At 39.2% G+C, this 20853-nt stretch overlaps 1 long non-coding RNA gene across 1 annotated transcript in view; it reads left to right on the top strand.

The window, feature by feature from the left end:
* The first annotated feature begins 1297 nt into the window (after window positions 1–1297).
* LOC108537666 (uncharacterized) overlaps window positions 1298–20853 on the top strand; it is a 44652-nt gene continuing 25096 nt past the window's right edge. Inside the window, exon 1 of the long non-coding RNA XR_001887888.1 lies at window positions 1298–1372. This is a non-coding gene — a long non-coding RNA (uncharacterized LOC108537666). The remainder of the gene's footprint in view (window positions 1373–20853) is intronic.

The following is a 20853-nucleotide window of genomic DNA, read 5'->3' on the forward strand; positions in this document are numbered from 1 at the left end:
CAGCATTATGATTCATTTTATTTGTTCATGGAATGACTAAATTTGGTGTGGCACTTTTAAACAGTATATTTAGTTGTCATTTTATGTCACATTGTGACACAACAAACTTTGAGTTTTCTTTAGATTTTAAAATGAAACATATATTTTACCTTCACATTTTTTGCCTGCTTCTTCTAAACAAGAAAAGCTATCAATGTTATATTAAAACAGAACTTACTAATAGCATGGAATATTAGATTAAATAAAGTAAGTTACATGTGACTGAAGTTTACTCAATAAAGTTTATTCTCCTTTTTTGGTTTCTTTTCTAAAAATGAGTGTTTTGTGTAGTTATTCAGAACAATGGAAAGCACTAATAGTGGTTTGGCTTCATCAGAACACTGAAGGCTTGCTTGAATTATAAAGCAAATTTTCTACCCTTCAATTATGGTGTGTTTCCAGATTTGGACTAAATAATTTAATTATCCCTAATTTTATTCCTAATTTGGAGAAAATGAGGAAACTGCAGCAAAAATAAGTCAAGTGAAGTCAAGAACTGGAAGCATCCAAAGCTGTCCTGCTATGTCAGTAGGAGGCACTGGAGCAGTGAAGCGCATTCTGTTCCTGGAGATTCCACACATTACCAGTCTGTGCACTGTTTAGTAAAATCCAGTCATTCCGTTATTATTGTGTTATTCTGTATTATGCAAAATGTTAAAGTTTCCTCCTAAACAGCATAGTCTAAGTATTCTATTCTTTAAAAATCCTAATTTGCATCTTTAAAATAGAATGATGTATATTCCTTTGGGTATATACTCAGTAAAAGGATTGCTGGGTCAAATGGCTCTTCTGGTTTTAAATCTTTGGGGAATCACCACACTGTCTTCTGCAATGGTTGAACTAATTTACATTTCCACCAACAGTGTAAAAGCTTTCCTATTTCTCCATAACCTCACCAGCATCTGTTATTTCTTGACTTTTTAGTAATAGCCATTCTGACTGGAGTGAGATGCTATCTCATTGTGGTTTTGATTTGCATTTCTCTGACGATCAGTGATGTTGAGATTTTTGTCATGTTTGTTAGCTGCATTTATGTCTTCTTTTGAGAAGGGTCTGTGTCCTTTGCCCACTTTTTAATAGAGTTGTTTGTTTTTGCTTGTACATTTGCTTAAGATCATTTTAGACTCTGGATATTAGACCTTTGTCAGACAGATGGAGTGCAAAAATTTTCTCCCATTGTATAGGTCATCTGTTTGCTCTGATAATATATATATTTTTTTTTTCAGGAAAAGAAAACCAAATACCACATGTTCTTACTTATAAGTGGAGCTGAACAAGGAGAACACATGGACACAAGGCGGGGAACAACACACACTGGTTCCTGTCAGGAGAGGTCAGTGGGGCAGAGCATTAGGAAAAATAGCTAATGCATGCTGGGCTTAATACCTAGGTGATGGGTTGATAGGTGCAGCAAACCACTATGGCACATGTTTACCTGTGTAACAAACCTGCACATTCTGCACATGCACCCTGGAATTTAAAATAAAAATAATTTTTAAAAATCTAATTTATGCATTCATCCACATTTCTGCTTTTGAATCTTAGAATCAGGTAATTTACAGCAACTTGAAAAGCTGATGTACTTTTAATTTATCCAAAACTTAGCAGCTTAAACAGTAATACAAGTTTATTCTGTCACGCAGTTTCTTTGGGTCAAAAATTTGGTAGCAGCTCAACTAGTGGCTCTGGCTCCAGGTCTCTCATGATGTTGCAGTCAATATGTTAGCTGAGGATGCCATCGTCAATGGCTTGACTAGGGCTGAAGGAGCTACTTCCAAGGTAGTTCACTCACGTGGCAATCAGCAAGAGGCCTCAGTTCCAGGCCATTTGGACCTCTCCCTCAAGTGGCTTGTGCGTCTCATGACAAGGCAACTGGCTTCCCACAAGTACTCTGAGAAAGGGGTACAGAGCAGCAATGTTTCTTATGACATCATTTCAGAAGTAACAAACCATCATTTCTGCAGTATCTTATTGTTTACACTGGCCATCTGTATTGAATGTAGATTTTAGAAGCACAATATGTCCATATCTCATTACCACCCCAAAAGGATCTGGTGGTAACACTTATCCTAAATCCATTAAAATTTCTTCTGCAAACAGAGGAATATTCTTGGTTCAGTTTTAGTTTTTTTTATACCTAAGGATTTTGAGATTATGGAGAAGGTATTGCAAGTCTGCACAATTCACATTTGTTTTTCTTTTTCCTGTATATATGTCCACAGCTGAGTTATCAAACTACTTATTTTACCCCAAGTCACTTAGAAAAAAATACAGTCTAGTCCCAATGCCAAGTCTGCTATAGAGTTTTATATATAATTATTTTTATTACATAAATATTATAAATAACTTAAAGGTATTACATTAATAAATATAAATGTTTAATTAATAAATCTTAAATGTTTTAGTCAGCATTATAAAAACATTAAAATCCCAAAGTATTTAACTATTAAAAAAAAAAAAACCCTTGGAAAAACTAGAGCTCTTTGTCTTGACATTTTCCAGGCTATCACACCTTTAATTATAGTCCAAAGATGTATGTCACTAATTATAGCTATTCAAAGCAAAAACAAAGAAAGTATACACTTGACTTGGAAGTAGTAAAAGCTACTTAGTTACAATTAGGAATGATTCAGGTGAATGATACATTGTTGGACAGTACTGTAGACTTTATAGTAGCAGGTCAGAGTAGAATAATTATGTGCTTTTTGTCACAGGGGAGCAACGACTATCTAGGCCTGTGGTGCGGGGGTAAAAGAATTTAACAAGACAGTTGTAGGTAGAGAAAGGGAGATTTGTTAAAGAAACTGAGAAAGTATGTTGTGAGTAGGCAACGGGTTGGGTCAGCAGAAGAGAAGTGGAGATTGTATAGAAGAGTGTTTATGATGCATGCTGAAGAGGGCTTTGTGCAGAACCGATAATGCCAAGGTGGCAGTGAGCTAACATGCAGGTGTTTGGTGATACTTGGGTGCAGGAAGATTGTGAGTTATTTGTGGAAGAGGGCTATGTGTCCTGGACCATGAAGAAAGGCAAACATATAGTTTATCTGCTTCTTCTTTTTGCTCTTCTGTGTCCCTTCCAGCCTGACTTTCTTTCTGTAATTAGGACTCCGCTTTGGAGTCAAGTGGGTACAGCTATGAATACTTAGTTATGTCTGACCTTCGACAGGTAACAACTTCCTTGAACTTCCTCTATAGACAGGAGATGACGTTTAACTTTCCGGTTAATTAGAAGAAATAGAAAGAATTTTAGTAGTGTTAGTAATGCAGGTTCTGCCAGCTTGCATGGACTCAAAAAGTTAGCTTTTATTGTTATTTACATAATAATATTCCTGAAAATTTGGGTATATGTTAAGTTTCTAGATACTGAATCATATCTAAAATACATTTAGCAATTTGCCTGTAATAAAATTCTTTGTTAATTTTTATTTGGAAAGAGGACAATCCTTCAAGTGACCAATGAGTTGGTCTAGAAATTTAAAAATATTAGGATGAACTTCAGTGGGGGACGACACACCCATGCCAGCCATGGGTATCTGTGGTCCTCATAAAAGAATAAAATAGAAGTTTTCCTAGCCTTTTGCTCTGCCCTTTCAGATTCAGTTACAGATAGAAGGGAATCTGGGCTAGTGCCAGGGACAATAAACATGAATTTATCCTTAGATACAGTGCAGTGTGTACAAGGTTAGATGTCTAGCACAGGATTTTGACATTATGTGATACAACTTTTGCTATGCTAATGGACCTCATTCATATGCTGATAAGAGTTCTATGGCTGGTGGCAGAAGAATGCCTTTAAATTAATATAAAGGGCTGCCGTAAGTTTTAATTTACTACAACCTGCTCAGCCCAATGTATGTGCTATTCTCATCATAAATTTAACTATGGTTACATTGCTTGAGTAGATAATTAGAACACACATCATTACCCTTACACTGAGCACAATATGTATTTTGTTTTCAGCCATACTTATTTTAACAGTCTAATAAGTAAATGAAATTTACAATGCAGTTTTCATCAAGGTGCATTCAGTGATATTCCATCTCAGCAACAGAGGATGTTGGAGATTATCTGGTTCCATCCCTTCATTTTGCCAATGGGAAAATTGCTCCAAAGAAGAAAGGGAATTTCTTCAAGGTCACACATCTCCTGAGAAGCAAGCTGAGGCTGGAACTCTTGTGTCCTGCCTCCCAAGTTAATTATCTTTCCTCTTTATTTTATATCAAAATAGAGAAAATGTGATAACATTAAATAGGGGAGCTCAAGTTTCTTTTTCTCATCCACTCACACTTCCTTTTAAATAATTTGAAACATTCTGCCAACTTTCCCATGGAGTATAAATTATCTGCTGAATAACCAAGGGATTTGTTGAAGATCTTTGGGATAGAAATTTCTTCCTTTCTTTTCGTGCTCTCTAGGCTAATTCCACATTATCTCATGCAAAGACTATTACAATGACCTCATCTCCCTACTTCTGGTATCTTCTCCCTCCAACCCAACCTGAAAAATAGCCACGATCAATTCATTCATTCAATTCCATTCCAGCTGTCTACACTGGATGAGGTGCTGTTATACTGATGGCCATGCTGCAATGAACAATAAAGAAACCAGGTGCTATGTTCTCCTTGCAGAGTCCGGAAGGCTTCTGTCCACAGCAGCCCAGCCCACTCCTCTTTTGCAATGCAGTAACTACGTAATTTTGGTTTTTTAAAATTTTTTCCTAGTTATATTCCTGGTTGTCATGTCATGGCACTGAATCAAAATCATTGGTTTAAAAACTGCATTTTAAACAAGCTGACCCCAGATGATTCTTAGGGAAGTTTGCAACTCAGAAGTCTACAAAAATCAATGCCTGTGACATTCACTGATCACTTACCACACAATACCATTTTACTATTTGTCATTTCACAAGTGAATAAAATATTTTATATATTGCACAGTTGGCCTCTTCTTCTTTTTTTGACAGACAGGGTTTCACTCTGTCACCCAGGGTGGAGTGCAGTAGTGCTATCGTGCATGGCTCGCTCCAGACTTGACTCCTGGGCTCAAATGATCCTCCCACCTCAGCCTCTCCAGTAGCCAGGACTATAGTTATGCATCACCATACCCAGCTAAATTTTTATTATTTGTAGATAATTTTTATTATTTGTAGAAAGGGAATCTCCCAATGCTGCCCAGGCTGGTCTGGAACTCGTGGGCTCAAGTGATCTTTCTGCGCTGGCGTTCCAAATTGCTAGGATTGCAGGTGTGGGTCACTGCACCCAGCCAACTTCTTAATGATAGTGGCTCTCATTTCACACTTTTCTGTATGTTTCCCTAGCACCTAGCACCACTTATTAAATAGATTAGCTATCTGGTTTATTAAGTAATCTTATCATTAAATGTGAAGGAATATTATTTGTTCTTGATACACATGTTCCCCAGGAAAGCAGCACAAACTTCTATTTTTTTGTTTTTACGAAAGTCTACTTTGCAAAGATGTCAAACTTAATAATCAGAAGATCTGTGAGAACACAAATGAGGCTACAGTACCATGGTTATAACTTATCAATGTCATCCCTCTTCTCTTCCTATCCACCCTGGGTTTATTGGATTGGATAGCTCTGTTCCTTGCCCTCAGTTTGTGGGCTTTGTCCTCAGCTGATTATACCCCTGCTCTAGAGTAGTATATGTGCCTCAGGACTAAACTAATCAGCACGATCCTGTCTCCTGGCCTCAGTATATTCAGGGATGCACGTTACTCAATTACAGATGGTGAGACACAAAGACAGATTGGTTGGGACCTGCCAGCAGGTGAAGCCTTCTGCGTACGGAAGAGAAAGCATGTAATCTTGACAGCAACTAGTCTTTTCATTAGCAGATGCTGTGGAAGGCAGAGCAGAGATGGAAAGAGTCCCTGATGATCCCAATGAGTAGATGAATCAAACCATTTCTGAAGCCTACTTTATCCTGGACTTTTCTAATTGTAAGACAATTATCCCCTTTTATTATTTAAGTCACTTTGAGCTGATTGTTCTGTTACATGACTAAAAGCATCCTGAATGACCCAGATAAGGACCGTATTTATCTTTTTCACTGCTATGTCCCCAAGGCCTACATGGTACATATGCAAAGTAGATAGTTAAGAAATATTTTTGAGTAAATATACATTCTTGTCTTCCTGGTGGAATAAATAACTACAATACATTCAGAACTTGTCATAGTTTGCTAGAGAGTACCACTCATGGAGTCTAATATACTAAGCTACGTATTCATGTATTGAGTCCATCCTATACTCCAAGGGCTGTGTTATTTCTGGAAATATAGAGATTTTTAACAGGGAAGATGAAAGGAATTCACACTTGCTGACTAATTTTAAAAGTTCAGGCACTGTGCTAGGTGCATTTATTTAAATGTTCTCAATTAACCCTCACACACACACACACACAAAACAAAATTATCTCAGGATGATTAAGTGCTTTGACCAAAAGTTACCTAGCACTATGTGAGGAAATTGACATTCCAACTCAGGTTCCTGCCCTTTCTCCTATGCCACAGTTTGGTGTCTGTGTCCAAGGACCTCAAGGGCTTGTCAACCCTCACAGGGGAGCTGGCGAGAGAGAGAGCACTGTGAAAGAGGTTGGAAGCTTCACAGTTTATCCTCTGCAGCAGGAGCTCAGTCATTCTTTGTTCCAAGGTCATTGAAGGGGAAAATATAAGCCTTTGCCTCAGAGAAACAATGATGTTTGTTAGTCACAATGCTTTTGTCCTTCTTTTAAAATTTAATTGGAGCTAGTTTTTAGCTTCTGTGACTGCCAAATGACCATGAGGTCAATTGCCCTGCTGTGGGGTTTTCAGCCAATTCATGAGGGTTATCTTACCTGACACGGGTTTCGTTATAATGGGAAGGGTTGTCACAGCCTATTCATATCCTGTTTTTGAGCTCACTGAAGCAAATTTGGTTAAACTACTCCCCTGCCCTCAATACTGTCCCTTCCCAGATTTTTCTTTCAGCAGCCGCACTTTGATATGCAGAGAGAGCTTGTCCTGGTCAAACTGTTTCCTGCCTCATTGGATTCCCCCCAACACCGGAATGTGCTCTTCAGCATCCGTCAGCATGGGGAGTGCCAGATTCCACAGCAGCTGCACAGCCAGCTGCTGAAGGATTGCAGGCAATATGGGTGAGGACCTTGTCAGACCTGGCTTCACAGCCATCACCACCAAACACCCTCTCGTGTTCCACGAGGCTGTTATGTGCTGTGCTGCTCTACTTAGCAGTCACTTTAAATTCTTCTCAGCAGCAGACACCACTGTTCAGTGGCAGATAAATGTCTTGAAATGAGTCTCTGGGCAGCCCTGCTCTTGAGCGAGAAGACACATCCGCTTGGAATTCTTTTACCCGGGGGGAAGCAGGGCTTGATAACTTCATTAGCACTTAGAAGCGACCACAGAGCTTGGGGATCAGAGCTAGGTGAAGGCATGGACAAAGAAAAAGAATGAATGGAAGTGGGGATATTCAAAAAGAAAGGAGAGAACTAAAGAGCAAGGAGGGTGGTAAAGAAGTCATGTGACTTGCAGAGGTATAGGAGCATGACCTCCATGTGCGTGGGGTCTCTTATTCTGTCTCTCAATTGCAATCATTCACGGCCTTTTCACTCATGTTTGCCACCCAGTCTGTTTTCTGCACTAATCCTGAGGCTTATATCACAATTAGAAACCTCATTATCATTGCAGCTAAGGGCTGGATTTGGTCTCAATTTTGTAGGGCCATGTTCCAGAGATGAGCCTAGGACTTCCTAACACTCTTTTTCCCATTTTTGAAATTAAATAATTTATTTGAGGGTGTTTGTAAAAAGTCCAGACATGTAATAATTGTAAATGTTTATGGGGTCCAGAGTGATGTTTCAATATATGTGTACATTTGATGCTGTAGCTTCCCCCAGACCCTCACCAAGTGTCTCAGTTCAATGTCTAGGTTTCCACCTTAGGTGCCTCTTCTGAGCTCAGCTACTTAATGGCACTGAGGTCCTATTTAGCTTCCTGGATTAGTGGTGCACACAGTACTACAAAATTCGTATTTAGATTCCTGGATTAGTGGTGCACACAGCGCCACACAATTCCCATTTAGATTCCTGGATTAGTGGTGCACACAGCACTGCGCAATTCCACGTGATGCCCTTCGTGCTGCAGTGCATGTGAATGTTGTTTCTGAGAGTTGCACTTGCACCAACTAAGTGATCTTCAGTGACAGCCCTCTTGCCAATATCCCAATAGTCCTATTGTAGGAGGGGGGGTTATGCTTCTTCATCCCAGAACTTGGCTAGGCGCCTGTTGCAACAAATCACATGTCTACCTCACTTATTCATAGAAGTGCTGTATTGGGCCTCTCAGATTAAAACCTTGCTTCCAGATTATGGAGCTTAGCCTGAACCAGGCAAAATCCTCTAATATCCTTGGACTGCTGCTCCCCACACCTGGACCTCCCATTAGGAGCATGATATTATAGCTAAGTTCTCCTCTCAGCTTTGCCCCATCCAGCTGTCAGTCACTCTTGCCCAACAGCTGGGTCCTGGAGGCTGCAGTAGGACCCAGAGCCCAGTCTGGCCGTGATGTTCTCTTCTCCACCCCAAGGCCCCTCAGTGGGCAGAGCATCTTTCGCAGCACAGATGTCCTCAGGCCACTCCTCTGCTTCAGATTATTCAGTGGCTTCCTACTGCCCTCAGAAGGAAAACAAATTAAAAAGATGAAATCAGAGCAAAGTTAAAAACTGATCAATTCCAATCAAAAGTAGATGCTCTAACAAATAAAAGTGAAAATATCTGGCTAATTTACTTAAGAAAAATAAGAAAGTACAAATATAGAAAAATTATAATATGTATCATGCTATTATAAAGACACATGAACACATACACTTATTGCAGCACTATTCACAATAGCAAAGACTTGGAACCAACTCAAATGCCCATCAGTATTAGTCTGGATAAAGAAAATGTGGCACATATACACCATGGAATACTATGCAGCCATAAAGAAGAATGAGTTCATGTCCTTTGCAGGGACATGGATGAAGCTGGAAACCATCATTCTCAGCAAACTAACACAGGAACGGAGAACGAAACACCACATGTTCTCACTCATAAGTGGGAGTTGAACAATGAGATCACATGGACACAGTAGGGGAACATCACACACCAAGGTCTGTCATGGGGTGAGTGGATAGAGGAGGCATAGTATTAGGAGAAAGAGCTAATGTAGATGACGGGTCGATGGGTGCAGCAAATCACCATGGCACGTGTATACCTATGTAACAAACCTGCACGTTCTGCACATGTATCCAAGAACTAAAAGTATAATAAAAATAAATAAATAAATAAAAAGTGATGCTAAATAAGAGCTAATAAACTTATAAATATATTAAAGGAATAATACCCTTTGTCAGGTAAGGTTTAATCTAAGAATATATGGATAATTAAATATTAGAAGACCTATGAACATAATGTATGATATTAGTAAATAAGAAGAAAAAGTATACATTTGATAGAGTTTTATTCCAGTTTTTTTTTAAATTAATAAAATAGGAGTCAGTAAATATATCCTTAATATGATAGGAAACAATCATAAAACAATGGTGAACATCTAACCTGGCAGTGAGAATTCTAGTCATATTCTAAGTCAGACATAAAATGAAAAAAGCTCCTTTTACTGCTGCTATTATTATGGACATTTTAGTTACTGTAAAAAGATAAAATAAATCTAGATTTCTTTAAAAGAGAGCAATATCAATTCTTATGTTGAGTTTTCTAGAGTAAGGAATCAAGCACTTTTATTAACTGGTAATAAGAAAGTTTATGATAAAACATTTCAGACAGTTTGGTAATGGATATCAAAAACCTTGGAAATGCATATAAAATTATTCAGTTTCAAAACAGCAAAACTATATGTGAGCATTTACTTAATTCAGTGTTTTCAATATTTATATAGGTAGAAATTGAGATGATAGAGCTATGTATGTGGATATGTGAGTTGGGTTATCGAGAGACAGTAGAATACGGTGACATGTTAATAGTGGTTGCAGGTAGTGGAACTGCTGAAGTAGAATTTTCAACAAGATGAAAGCCATGACTCATGAAAATACAAAATAAACACATGTCCAAGATTTCGTTCCAATTATTAAGCAATGAGGGCGCCAGTAATGTATTAAGACTGGTTCAAAGAACATTTGAGGAGCTAGGTATTCTTTATAGGTAATTGAATAAAGGAATTCTAGTATATTATTGCTGGGCGGGATACAAAATTGGCTAATGATGTATAACCCAAAATGATTATTGGTGTTTCTCTTTCCTACTGGACAGACCTTATTTGTATCTCTCCTGTAACAAGTTAACTTGTTACTTCACTAGTCTGAGGACCATAGTGAACAGTGAGTGGAACAAAGTTCTTTCCCTTGGATTTATGTTGTCCATCATGGCAGCCACTAGTAATCTGTAGCTTTTGAACATATGAAGTAGCACTAGCCTAAGCTGAGATGTGCTGTGAGTGTAAAATACATATGGGATTTTAAAGACTTAGTACCATTAGGGAATATAAAATATCTCATTAACGATTTATTCTCTCTCTTATACATTAAATTGATAACATTTGGGATATATTGGGTTTCATAATTATATTATAAAACATTTGTTTTACTTGCTTCTTTTATGTTTTAATATGCCAATTAAGGAATTTTGAAATTATGTGTTTTCTCTTATGTTTCACATTATATTTTTATTGATTTATTATAGCACCATTCACAATAGCCGAGATATGGAATCAACCTATATGTCCATCAACAGATGAACAGATAAAGAAAATGTCATACACACACACACACACACACACACACACACACACACACACACCACTATGGAATCCTATTTAGCCATGAAGAAAGAATGAAACCCTGTCATTCAGAGCAACATGGATGAACCTGGAGGATGTTTCACTATGTTAAGTGAAATGAGTCTGGCACAGAAAGAGAAATACAACATGTTCTCACTCACATGTGGGAGCTAAAAACAATTGAGCTCATAGAAGTAGAAAGTAGAACCGTAGTCATTAAGGGCTGTGAAGAGCAGGAGAGAGGAAGATAGGAAACAGTTGGTTAAGGGATACTAAACTATCACAAGAAGGGAAGTATAAGCTGTAGTGTCCTGCAACACTAGAGCTGAGTGAGTGTGGTTAATAATAATTGATTGTATGCTTTGGTTGGGCGTGGTGGCTCACATCTGATCCCAGCACTTTGGGAGGCCAAGGTGGGTAAATCACCTGAGGTCAGGAGTTCAAGACCAGCCTGGCCAACATGGAGAAACCCTGTCTCTACTAAGAAAATACAGAAATTAGCTGGGTGTGGTGGTGAGCGCCTGTTGTCCCAGCTACTTGGGAAGCTGAGACAGGAGAATCACTTGAACCCAGGAGGCGGAGGTTGCAGTGAACTGAGATGGCACCACTGCACTCCAGCCTCTGCAACAGAGCAAGACTCCATCTCAAAAATAGTAATGATGATAATTTATTATATGTTTTAAAAAAGGTAAAAGAGAGGATTTTGAATGTTTACCATGCTAAGAAATGATAAATATTTGAGGTGATGGTTATGCTAATTACCTTGATTTGATCATTACACTTTGTATACATGTATAAAATATCATTCTGTGTTTCATAAATGTGGACACTTATGAATTATGAAGCGTCAACTAAAAATAAAAGGAAACTAATACATTTCAGATTTGAAAGAGCTAGTTCAACAAAAAAATAGCTCATTATTAATTTCTTCTATCTCTTACATATTAAATTGATAACATTTGGCATATATTGGGTTAAGTAAGTTATTGCATAAAAATTAGTTTTACTTATATCCTTTTACATTTTGAATATGGCTATGATGAAATTTTAAATTATGGACCAGGCACAGGGGCTCATGTCTGTAATCCCAGCACTTTGGGAGGCCAAGGTGGGCAAATCATTTAAAGACACAAGTTCAAGACCAGCCTGGTCAACATGGGGAAATCCACCTCTACTAAAAATACAAAAATTAGCTGGGTGCAGTGGCACACACCTGTAGTCCCAGCTACACGGGAGGTTGAGGCAGGAGAATTGCTTGAACCCATTATGCAGTTTCTCAAGTCCTCCTGTGTTTCACATGATATTCATACTGGTTCTAGAGAAACGTTGAGTGAGCTGTCTCCCTCACGTAATGTTGGAAAGATATGCCACCTGGATTTCTGGCCCATTTTAAAGCTTTGAATATTTTTGTTCTTCGCAGAAATAGATAATTTTAATTATCTTTGTTTTTTATAATTTTACACAATTTCTAAAGTAAATAAGCATTCATTTTATAATCTGAAAAGATTATTTTAAGTCCTTCTGAATATTGGAATAAAGCACCTAAGTCAGGTTAGGAGATAAAGAGCACATAAAGCAGGATTGTGAAAAGGACTCAGGGCCTGTTGTGGTGGCTCATGCCTGTAATCTGAGCACTTTGGGAGGCTGAGCAGGCAGATCACCTGAGGTCTGGAGTTTGAGACCAGCCTGGCCAACATGGTGAAACCCCATCTCTACTAAAAATACAAAAAATTAGCTGGGCATGGTGGCGGGCACCTGTAATCCCAGCTACTCAGGAGGCTGAGGCAGGAGAATCGTTTGGACCCTTTGAGGGTGTGAGGGCAGAAGTTGCAGTGAGCCGAGATGGCGCCGTTCTACTCCAGCCTGGGCAACAAGAGCGAAACTCTGTCTCAAAAAAAAAAAGAAGAAAAGAAAAAGAAAAGGACTCAATGGCACTTTCAGCTATGTTAGCTCAAAAGTCCTCCTGTGAGTTATTTTCACAAATGATGTTATGCAGCCAAGCATCTCTTAAAGTCTATTTCAGAGAAAATGAGAGAGGCCCCAGGCGTGAACTGTAAAAGCATTGTCTGGATGAAAAGGAGCTTCACTGTATGTCTCTGAGGAAAACACCCTCCCAACTAGTTATCAAACTGGACAGCCTAGGACTAATCCTGCAGGTAAGTCAGGGAACCATGTGAGCTTGAGTGGCAGAGTTGTGGAGAAGGTGGAGAGATCCATAGATGCTACATAAGGTTCCTGTAACGTTGGAGGCCGCCTGAGATTCCTAAGGGTCCTCAGATCCTAGAGTTGTTGTATCTGTATCTGGTCCTACAGTCTATACATAACAGACCTTGCAGATTCTGACCAACTTCTATGGGTAACACCTGTCCCAGAGGTAGCCTCTTTAACGGTAATTTCATTTTGTTGGTATTTGGGTGAAATTCAGGTATACAAAAGCCAAGACACTGAGATTTGTGTTCTAGCCTCCTGCACTTGTGTTCCCTATGATTGACAGTGTAAAACTCCTCCATACATGAAAATAAATGTTACACATTTAGAAGTCAAGGTCACTCATCATCTCAAATCTAATCCATTAGATTTCCCAAGCTGTAAGCATTTTCTCTAAAGTAGGTAACATACAAATAAGTAATAGGATCCCTAACCACTTGGGTCTTCAGGAGGGAGGACATAACTCAGGCAGAAAAAAATAGTATTTATATGAATTGTAAAACTAAAGTGGCAATTTCTTTGAAAATAAAAATTGATGTCTCTATTTTTTTTTTTTTTTTTAAAGGGAGGTACAATTATTTAGTTAGACATATGGCAGAAATTTATTTATGTGTCTGCTCTTTGATTTTGAACTTGAATCAACTGCCAAGATTTTCAAGTTCACTTAGCAAAATGTAGACTAGCTGAAGTTGAAACTACTTCACCAAGATGTGTTTAATAAACAAACTAAAAGGACGGTGTTCTCTCCGTCCATGCCTCTGTTCTTAGGAGCAGAACAGAGTAGCTCAAGCAGCAGTTTTTGAATTGCATAAGCTCAGCTCCATGCAGATTGGTTGAACACGCTTTGCTTCCTCTTACTTCTATTTTCACTGGCCTAACTCCATTCGTCCTGTGGGCCTCTTCCTTTCTCCTAGCCTTTTATGGAGCCTCTATCCTCCAGTGTTCTATTTCTGTGGTTCTCAAAGTATGGCCCAAAGACTTTTAGAGTACCCCAAATCCTTTTAAGGACCTTTGAGAGATTAAAAAAATTATAATAATATTAAGATCTTACTTACTTTTTCCATTGTGCTAAAATTTGCCCTGAAAGTGCAAAAACAGCAGGAGTGAAACTGCTACCTGTCATGAATCAAAGTAGTGGTCCCAAACCATGCCAATAGTCATTGCATTTCTCACCACCATGCATTCCACTTAATGTTCTGGATGAAACAGTAAAAATTATTAATTCACTGAATGTTGACCCTTAAGTACATTTCTTTTTAATATTTCATGTGAGGAAATAGGAAGTGCACCAAAGCACTTCTGTTGCATAACAAAGTACTATGGTGGTCTTAAGAAAAAATACATGCACCGACTATTTTCTCCTGGTATATGGAAATCCATCAGTTTATACAGACTGAAATGTAGTAGTCTACTTTGAGTGGGTCTTTGACTCATGTTCCACATTTTGTAAAAGCATGTATTTGTCATTTGGAAAATATTGGTTCACAGAGTTTTACAAGTCTTCAAAATGTTGACTCATTAAACTTGAGATTCCATGAGTTTATCTATCACTGATAGAATTTTTGTGGAACAATGAGAGAGAATATTCACAATTATATGAAAAGGATATTAAAATCCCCCTACCTTTGCAAGCTATATATTTGTGTACATCCTCATTTTCTTCATATATGTCAACCAAAAGAACATAACACAACAGATTGAATGCTGAAGCAGATATGATCATCCAGATGTCTTATATTGTTAAACATCAGGCAGATAAAACACATAAACGAATGGCTCTAGTCCTCAATCATTTTTAAAATTGTAGACTGGTCTTTAGACCAAAATGTTTGAAAACTTATGATCTGGTCTAATCCTGTCTCATTCTGGAGACCTTTGTTCACGCCTCCTCTGATGTTATCTAGCACAATGCTTTTTGAACTTCAATGGGCATGCTGTCTACCTGGGGAAAATGCTAAATAAAATGCGGATTCTGATGCAGTCCCTCTGGGCTGAGGCCTGAGCTCCTGCTTTTCTAACAACTGCCCAGAAGATTCCAATGCTGCATGGCCATAGGTCCCACCTTAAGTAGCAAGGGTCTAACACATGCTGCCTGCATCCCTCACATAATCCTATCATTTCCAGCCTTGTGACATTTGAGTTACCTTACTTCTATTATTATTATTATTGTTGTCATTACCACCATTATTATTGTATCTTATGAAAATATTATCAAATTGTTGTCAGAAACTGTGCTAAGAACCTTATATGTATTTTCTCATTAGTGCTTACAGCACTCCTGTGACATAGGTTCCATTGCTATCTATAGCTCAGGAGACTGAGGAAAGGTAATTTGTCAAGATCTGATACTATGCCCATTTGACTCCATGGCCAATGCTACTAGCCACTACATTATAGGAACTTACATCATTTTAATTCCTGTAATTTCCTTTCATTTGTATATACCTTGCTTGCCTTTCAGTTTAGATTATATGCTCCATGGGATCAAAACACAAGCATTATCTCAGCCATCTCTACATTTTGCCCAGTGATCTGTTCAAATGGTGATGAACAAATAAATCATCATGAATGCTCATGTAACCCTGGGAATCCAAAGTTGTTCCTGTTTATCTATCTTTAGTAGGATATAAACTCTGGATTATTTATTTATTTATTTTCTATTTTATCTTTTTTTTTGAGATGGTGTCTCGCTCTGTCGCCTAGGCTGGAGTGCAGTAGCGCGATCTCTGCTCATTGCATGCTCCGCCTCCGGGGTTCACACCATTCTCCTGCCTCAGCCTCACTAGTAGCTGGGACTACAGGCGCCCGTCACCACTCCCGACTAATTTTTTGTATTTTTAGTAGAGACAGGGTTTCACCATGTTAGCCAGGATGGTCTCGATCTCCTGACCTCATGATCTGCCCCCCTCGACCTCCCAAAGTGCTGGCATTACAGGGGTGAACCACCGTGCCCGGCCTGGATTATTTAAATATCCAGTAGTGATGCTGGATCTGATGAATTTCTATCCTTTTTCTCTAGCTCCTTTGGCCCAAAATGTAGGTCCATGATGTCTTATAAAGGTATTTCCTGAGTACACAGCATGGTTGAACATTTACATTTCTTCTTAACTAATTAATTAATTGGCAATATGTAAAAATGAGGAAATTTTACAAAAAATCCAGATCAATCACTGTGGCTGCAATGGAGTCTCAATTCCATTTCAGATGAGTTGACTGGAAATGAGAAGCAGTAGCTCTCTTTAGCAGGTTCATGCTCTCCTGCTTGGTACAGGGCCTGGTTTCACCATCCTTGCCTCCACTCCTGAAGTGCCTTCAGTCATTTAAATTTGTGTCCCCAATTTTAGGACACAGGCATGCTTTCATAAATATTTTTCTTTTCACTGCCAGACAAAACATAAGTCAAAGAAGCAGTTATTATATTAAAGTCATTTCTACAAAATTCCTGACAGTATTTTTTTTTTAAAGATCAGCTTAAATCTTTTCTTGTTGAAGTTTCATAATTGCCATGTTCTTCAAGGTCTCTGCAGAGGATCCCTAGCAGCCAATTCTCCCCTCTGAGGTTTTGCCTTGAGAGGGAAGGAAAATGAAAGGAGAAAGAAAATTGTCACCAGGAAGGGTTAAGAAGGGACTAAAGTTTGGGATATGGCATGGACTGACATTGGGAGATGAATGAATGAAGGAGAATAGACAGAGTGTTTCAAAACTGGGTATTTTTGAAAGTTATCCCTTCTTTTTTTTGAAGTTCAAAATCATGATTTGTAGTTTGTACCTGAAAGAACAGTTTTTTGAAGGTCCAGGGTCAACTTTGCCTTTCTCTTAAAAGCTTCATCAGGGCCGGGCACGGTGGCTCAAGCCTGTAATCCCAGCACTTTGGGAGGCCGAGACGGGCGGATCACGAGGTCAGGAGATCGAGACCATCCTGGCTAACACAGTGAAACCCCGTCTCTACTAAAAAATACAAAAAACTAGCTGGGCGAGGTGGCGGGCGCCTGTAGTCCCAGCTACTAGGGAGGCTGAGGCAGGAGAATGGCGTGAACCCGGGAGGCGGAGCTTGCAGTGAGCTGAGATCCGGCCACTGCGCTCCAGCCTGGGCGACAGAGTGAGACTCTGTCTCAAAAAAAAAAAGAAAGAAAGAAAAAAAAAAAAAAGCTTCATCAGGAGAGCCAAGTGTACCCTTAAGCGAGAAGAAAATAGCAACAATTAGCATTTGTATGGGCTTCTTAAAGTTTATAGAGCTCTTTTACTTACCTTAACTCATTTGATCCTCACTACAATCTAGTGAGTAGGTATTATTACCTTTCTATTATAGATAAAGACACCAAGGTTTGAAGTTCTGTCTCACTCGCTCAAGGACACTTATCTATTAAGTAGATAGAATAATCTAACCACATCCTTTGCTCCTTAATTCTCTGCAGTAGGTTACTGGCATAAAACCATGATGAATGCATACAGTTGAGCTGCATATTGGACTAGAGCTCATTGAGATTAAGAACACTAACTTTTAACTCTGAATCTCCATAAAAACACTTAGTAAATATTTAATTAATTTAATCTAGGTATTACATTTCACGTAATTCTTTTTGTCACTGCAGTTAACTGTACTTAGGGAGGCTTGCTTCTATCTATTCTCAGCCCATCTTTGCTTGAAGTTACGTTTATTTCTTCTATATTTATGCTTATTAAATAAATGATATATAAGTGGAGAACCAATGGCAACTTCGTTGCCTTCTAGTTTTTAGTCCTGTTTCTAACGAGGATGTGTGTATTGTGTGTGTGTGTGTGTGTGTGTGTATTGTGTGTGTGCATATGTATGGGGTAGAGGGATACTGAAGCCAAAAATCAAGCTTTATAGATATGCATGCATTTACCCTTATTAGAATTTGGCCTATAGCGTTTCTTTTTCATGATTAAAGTTCGAGACTACCCTAGCCAGCGTGGCGAAACCCCATCTCTACTAAACATATAAAAATTAGCCAGGCATGGTGGTGGGCACCTGTAATCCCAGCCTCTTGGGAGGCTGAGGCAGGAGAATTGCTTGAACCCAGGAGGTGGAGGCTGCCCTGAGTGGAGATCATGCCATTGCATTCCAGCCTAGGGGACAAGAGCGAAACTCCTCAAAAAAACAAAAACAAAAATGAAGGAAATTCTGGGGTAAGATAAAGGATTGTGGAGACTCAAGTTCTTATTTGCAGAGGAAGCCTTCAGGTAGTAGGGCTTCAGGGAGAAGAGGTTGTAAAATGTTTCTATCAGACTTAAAGTCTGTGTTGATGTTAATCCTGGAGAGGTATAATGAGGCATCATATCCAACCCCACTTCCCATGATGACCTGAAACAGTTTTTCAGGTTAAATTTTAAAAGAGCCTTGGCTTAGGAAGAAGTTCTTTCAGATGGTTGGGGGGTCTTAGAATTTTATTTGTGGTTTACAGTGAGGAGAGGGCCTTGCCTCCCCACCCTTATTCAATCTGTGTCTTCTATTCCTTCATATGGGCAATTAATACTTTCTAATAATTCATAAATTTATGTGCACACTTAATGGCAATTTCTTAGATCCCATTTCTTACTAAATTTCAATCCTTAGGGCTCTTCTGTAGAAATTTTGGAGTCCAGATTTTCTTTAGTCCCAAAATGGAAGCTCAGAGACATAACTGTGCATCTTCCCATGGCTGCCACCCGGGCTTCCTGAGAAATTACCCCTCTCATATGACTGTGTCAAGGACCTCATTGCAAAACCACACACAGATCTAGATGTAACCTTAGAAGGTCTGAGTCTGGCAAAATCACATTGTACCTGCGCTACTCTTTGGGCTTAAATTTTTGTCCCTTTCCCACACCTCATTGATAAAATTGCATAACATTTAGCAAATGTTTACCATGTGACAAACGTTTTGCGTACTTTGTCTCTAATCCTCATAAAACCCATGCAAAAATATAATTATCCCTGAGTTACAATGACAGAATTTAGATTCAGAAAGGATGAAATTAGTTCCAGAACAGGATTTGACTCCAGTTCTGCTCCATTCCCAATCATGTGTTTTTCCTAATATATCATGCTATTGCAGCTTTCTGGTCTTTTTCTGGCTACAATTAACATCTGTGGACCCAAAGCAATTCATCACCAGTAAAATCCAGAGCAATCAGCAGATGCTTCTTCCCCAGAATCAAGGTCTATCTACTTTGCTTACTGACTATCCTGCCTCAGGCCTCCCTGCCTCTCTCTGCTTTACATGAAAAGACCCAGCCTATTCCTGGGCATGGTGCTTGGATCCTCTGCAAAAGCTGGAATTCTGGCATTGGCTATCATGAGTTCATTCTGAACACACTTTGCATAATAATGATCAGTATGATTGATAACCAGCAGTTGACAGGAATTTCCTAGGACACTCCATTTCACTCATGTTTCATCACACAGGTCCTCACATAAAAAATGCCAGTCTTTTTCCATGTGATTCCAGATTTTTGAACAGGAGTAAACCCTACAAAATTATTTCTTCTGACACTTTACTCTGTAGATGACTAAACCAAGGCTTAGCGAGGTGATGTGACTTTATTCACATGTGCTGAGTAGACAGTGGAGGAGGACTAGAATGCAGGTCTCCCAGCTCACCATACAGACCTGTTTCCAGAAACCACACTGAATCCATAGGACTCCTGTGCAGCCTTCGCCCAGGTGAGTCATCTCTGCCTCTCTCCTAGTCCCAGCTGAACCAACAGCCAACATGGCCATGAGATTTTTCCCAGTCTGAGTGGAAAGGCTGGTGAATGATGAATGTTGATCTAGAGCCCACTGTCCCTGATGAAACTGGAAGGTACCCTGCTGTCAGACAACCTGGTTAGCAATCCAAACAGCAGGGGATAGAGGGTCCTGTCAGCTAGAGACTGTCCTCCTGCTGGCAAGCTAAGAGCCTGGAGGCAGTTACACTGTATCTTGTCTCAGAAACAAACTTTCAAATGATCTGAAGCCAAAACTTACTGAACTGCAGAGCAAACAGTGCAGGGCTCTAGTTTAGACGTTTTTCTTCTCTTGTCACTGAGAATTTTGAGGTTGGTTTAAAACAAACAAACAAACAAACAAATCTGGAGGAGCAGGAGTGACAGTAGCTAGGACTCATTTTGAAGAAAGTTGGGTGAGAGAAGAGCCCAGTGGAAGACTTGCTTTTCATCTGTGACTGGGGACTTAAGCTGTATTCAGGTGGCCCTCATTTTAACTGCGGGATGCTGGAGAGTCAGGTCACCTCTTCAGGCCATAACTTTTTCAGTGACAGAACGAGGACGAGGAGCTCAGGCCAAGCCATCACTAAGATCTTTTCAGATCTTTGGAAGTAAGCCAGATACATTTAAAAATTTAGCCATATAACCCAAAATGTATCTGAGACATGTCTCAATCAATTTAGAGGTTTATTTTGCCAAGGTTAGGGTTCACTTGGCAAGGTCAGTGACACACTCTTAGGAGGTCCTGAGCACATGTGCCCAAGGTGGTTGGGTTACAGCTTGGTTTTATACATTTTAGGGAGACAGAAATTACAGACAAACACATAATTAATATATTTAAGGTATATATTGGTTTGGCCCAGAAAAGTTGGATATCTAAAAGTAGGTGGGGGGATAGGGGTGGACAGGGGGCTTCCAGGTCATAGGTGGCTTAGAAGATTTCCTGATTGGCAATTGGTTGAAAGAGTTAAGCTCTGCTTGAATAATTGAATTCAGTATAGAAAAATGCATGTGTTTAGACAAGGCGGTTGTGGAAGCCAGGGTT

Source organism: Rhinopithecus bieti, unplaced genomic scaffold (assembly GCF_001698545.2).
Source record: "Rhinopithecus bieti isolate Rb0 unplaced genomic scaffold, ASM169854v2 scaffold_13689, whole genome shotgun sequence".
Classification (NCBI taxonomy): Eukaryota; Metazoa; Chordata; class Mammalia; order Primates; family Cercopithecidae; genus Rhinopithecus; species Rhinopithecus bieti.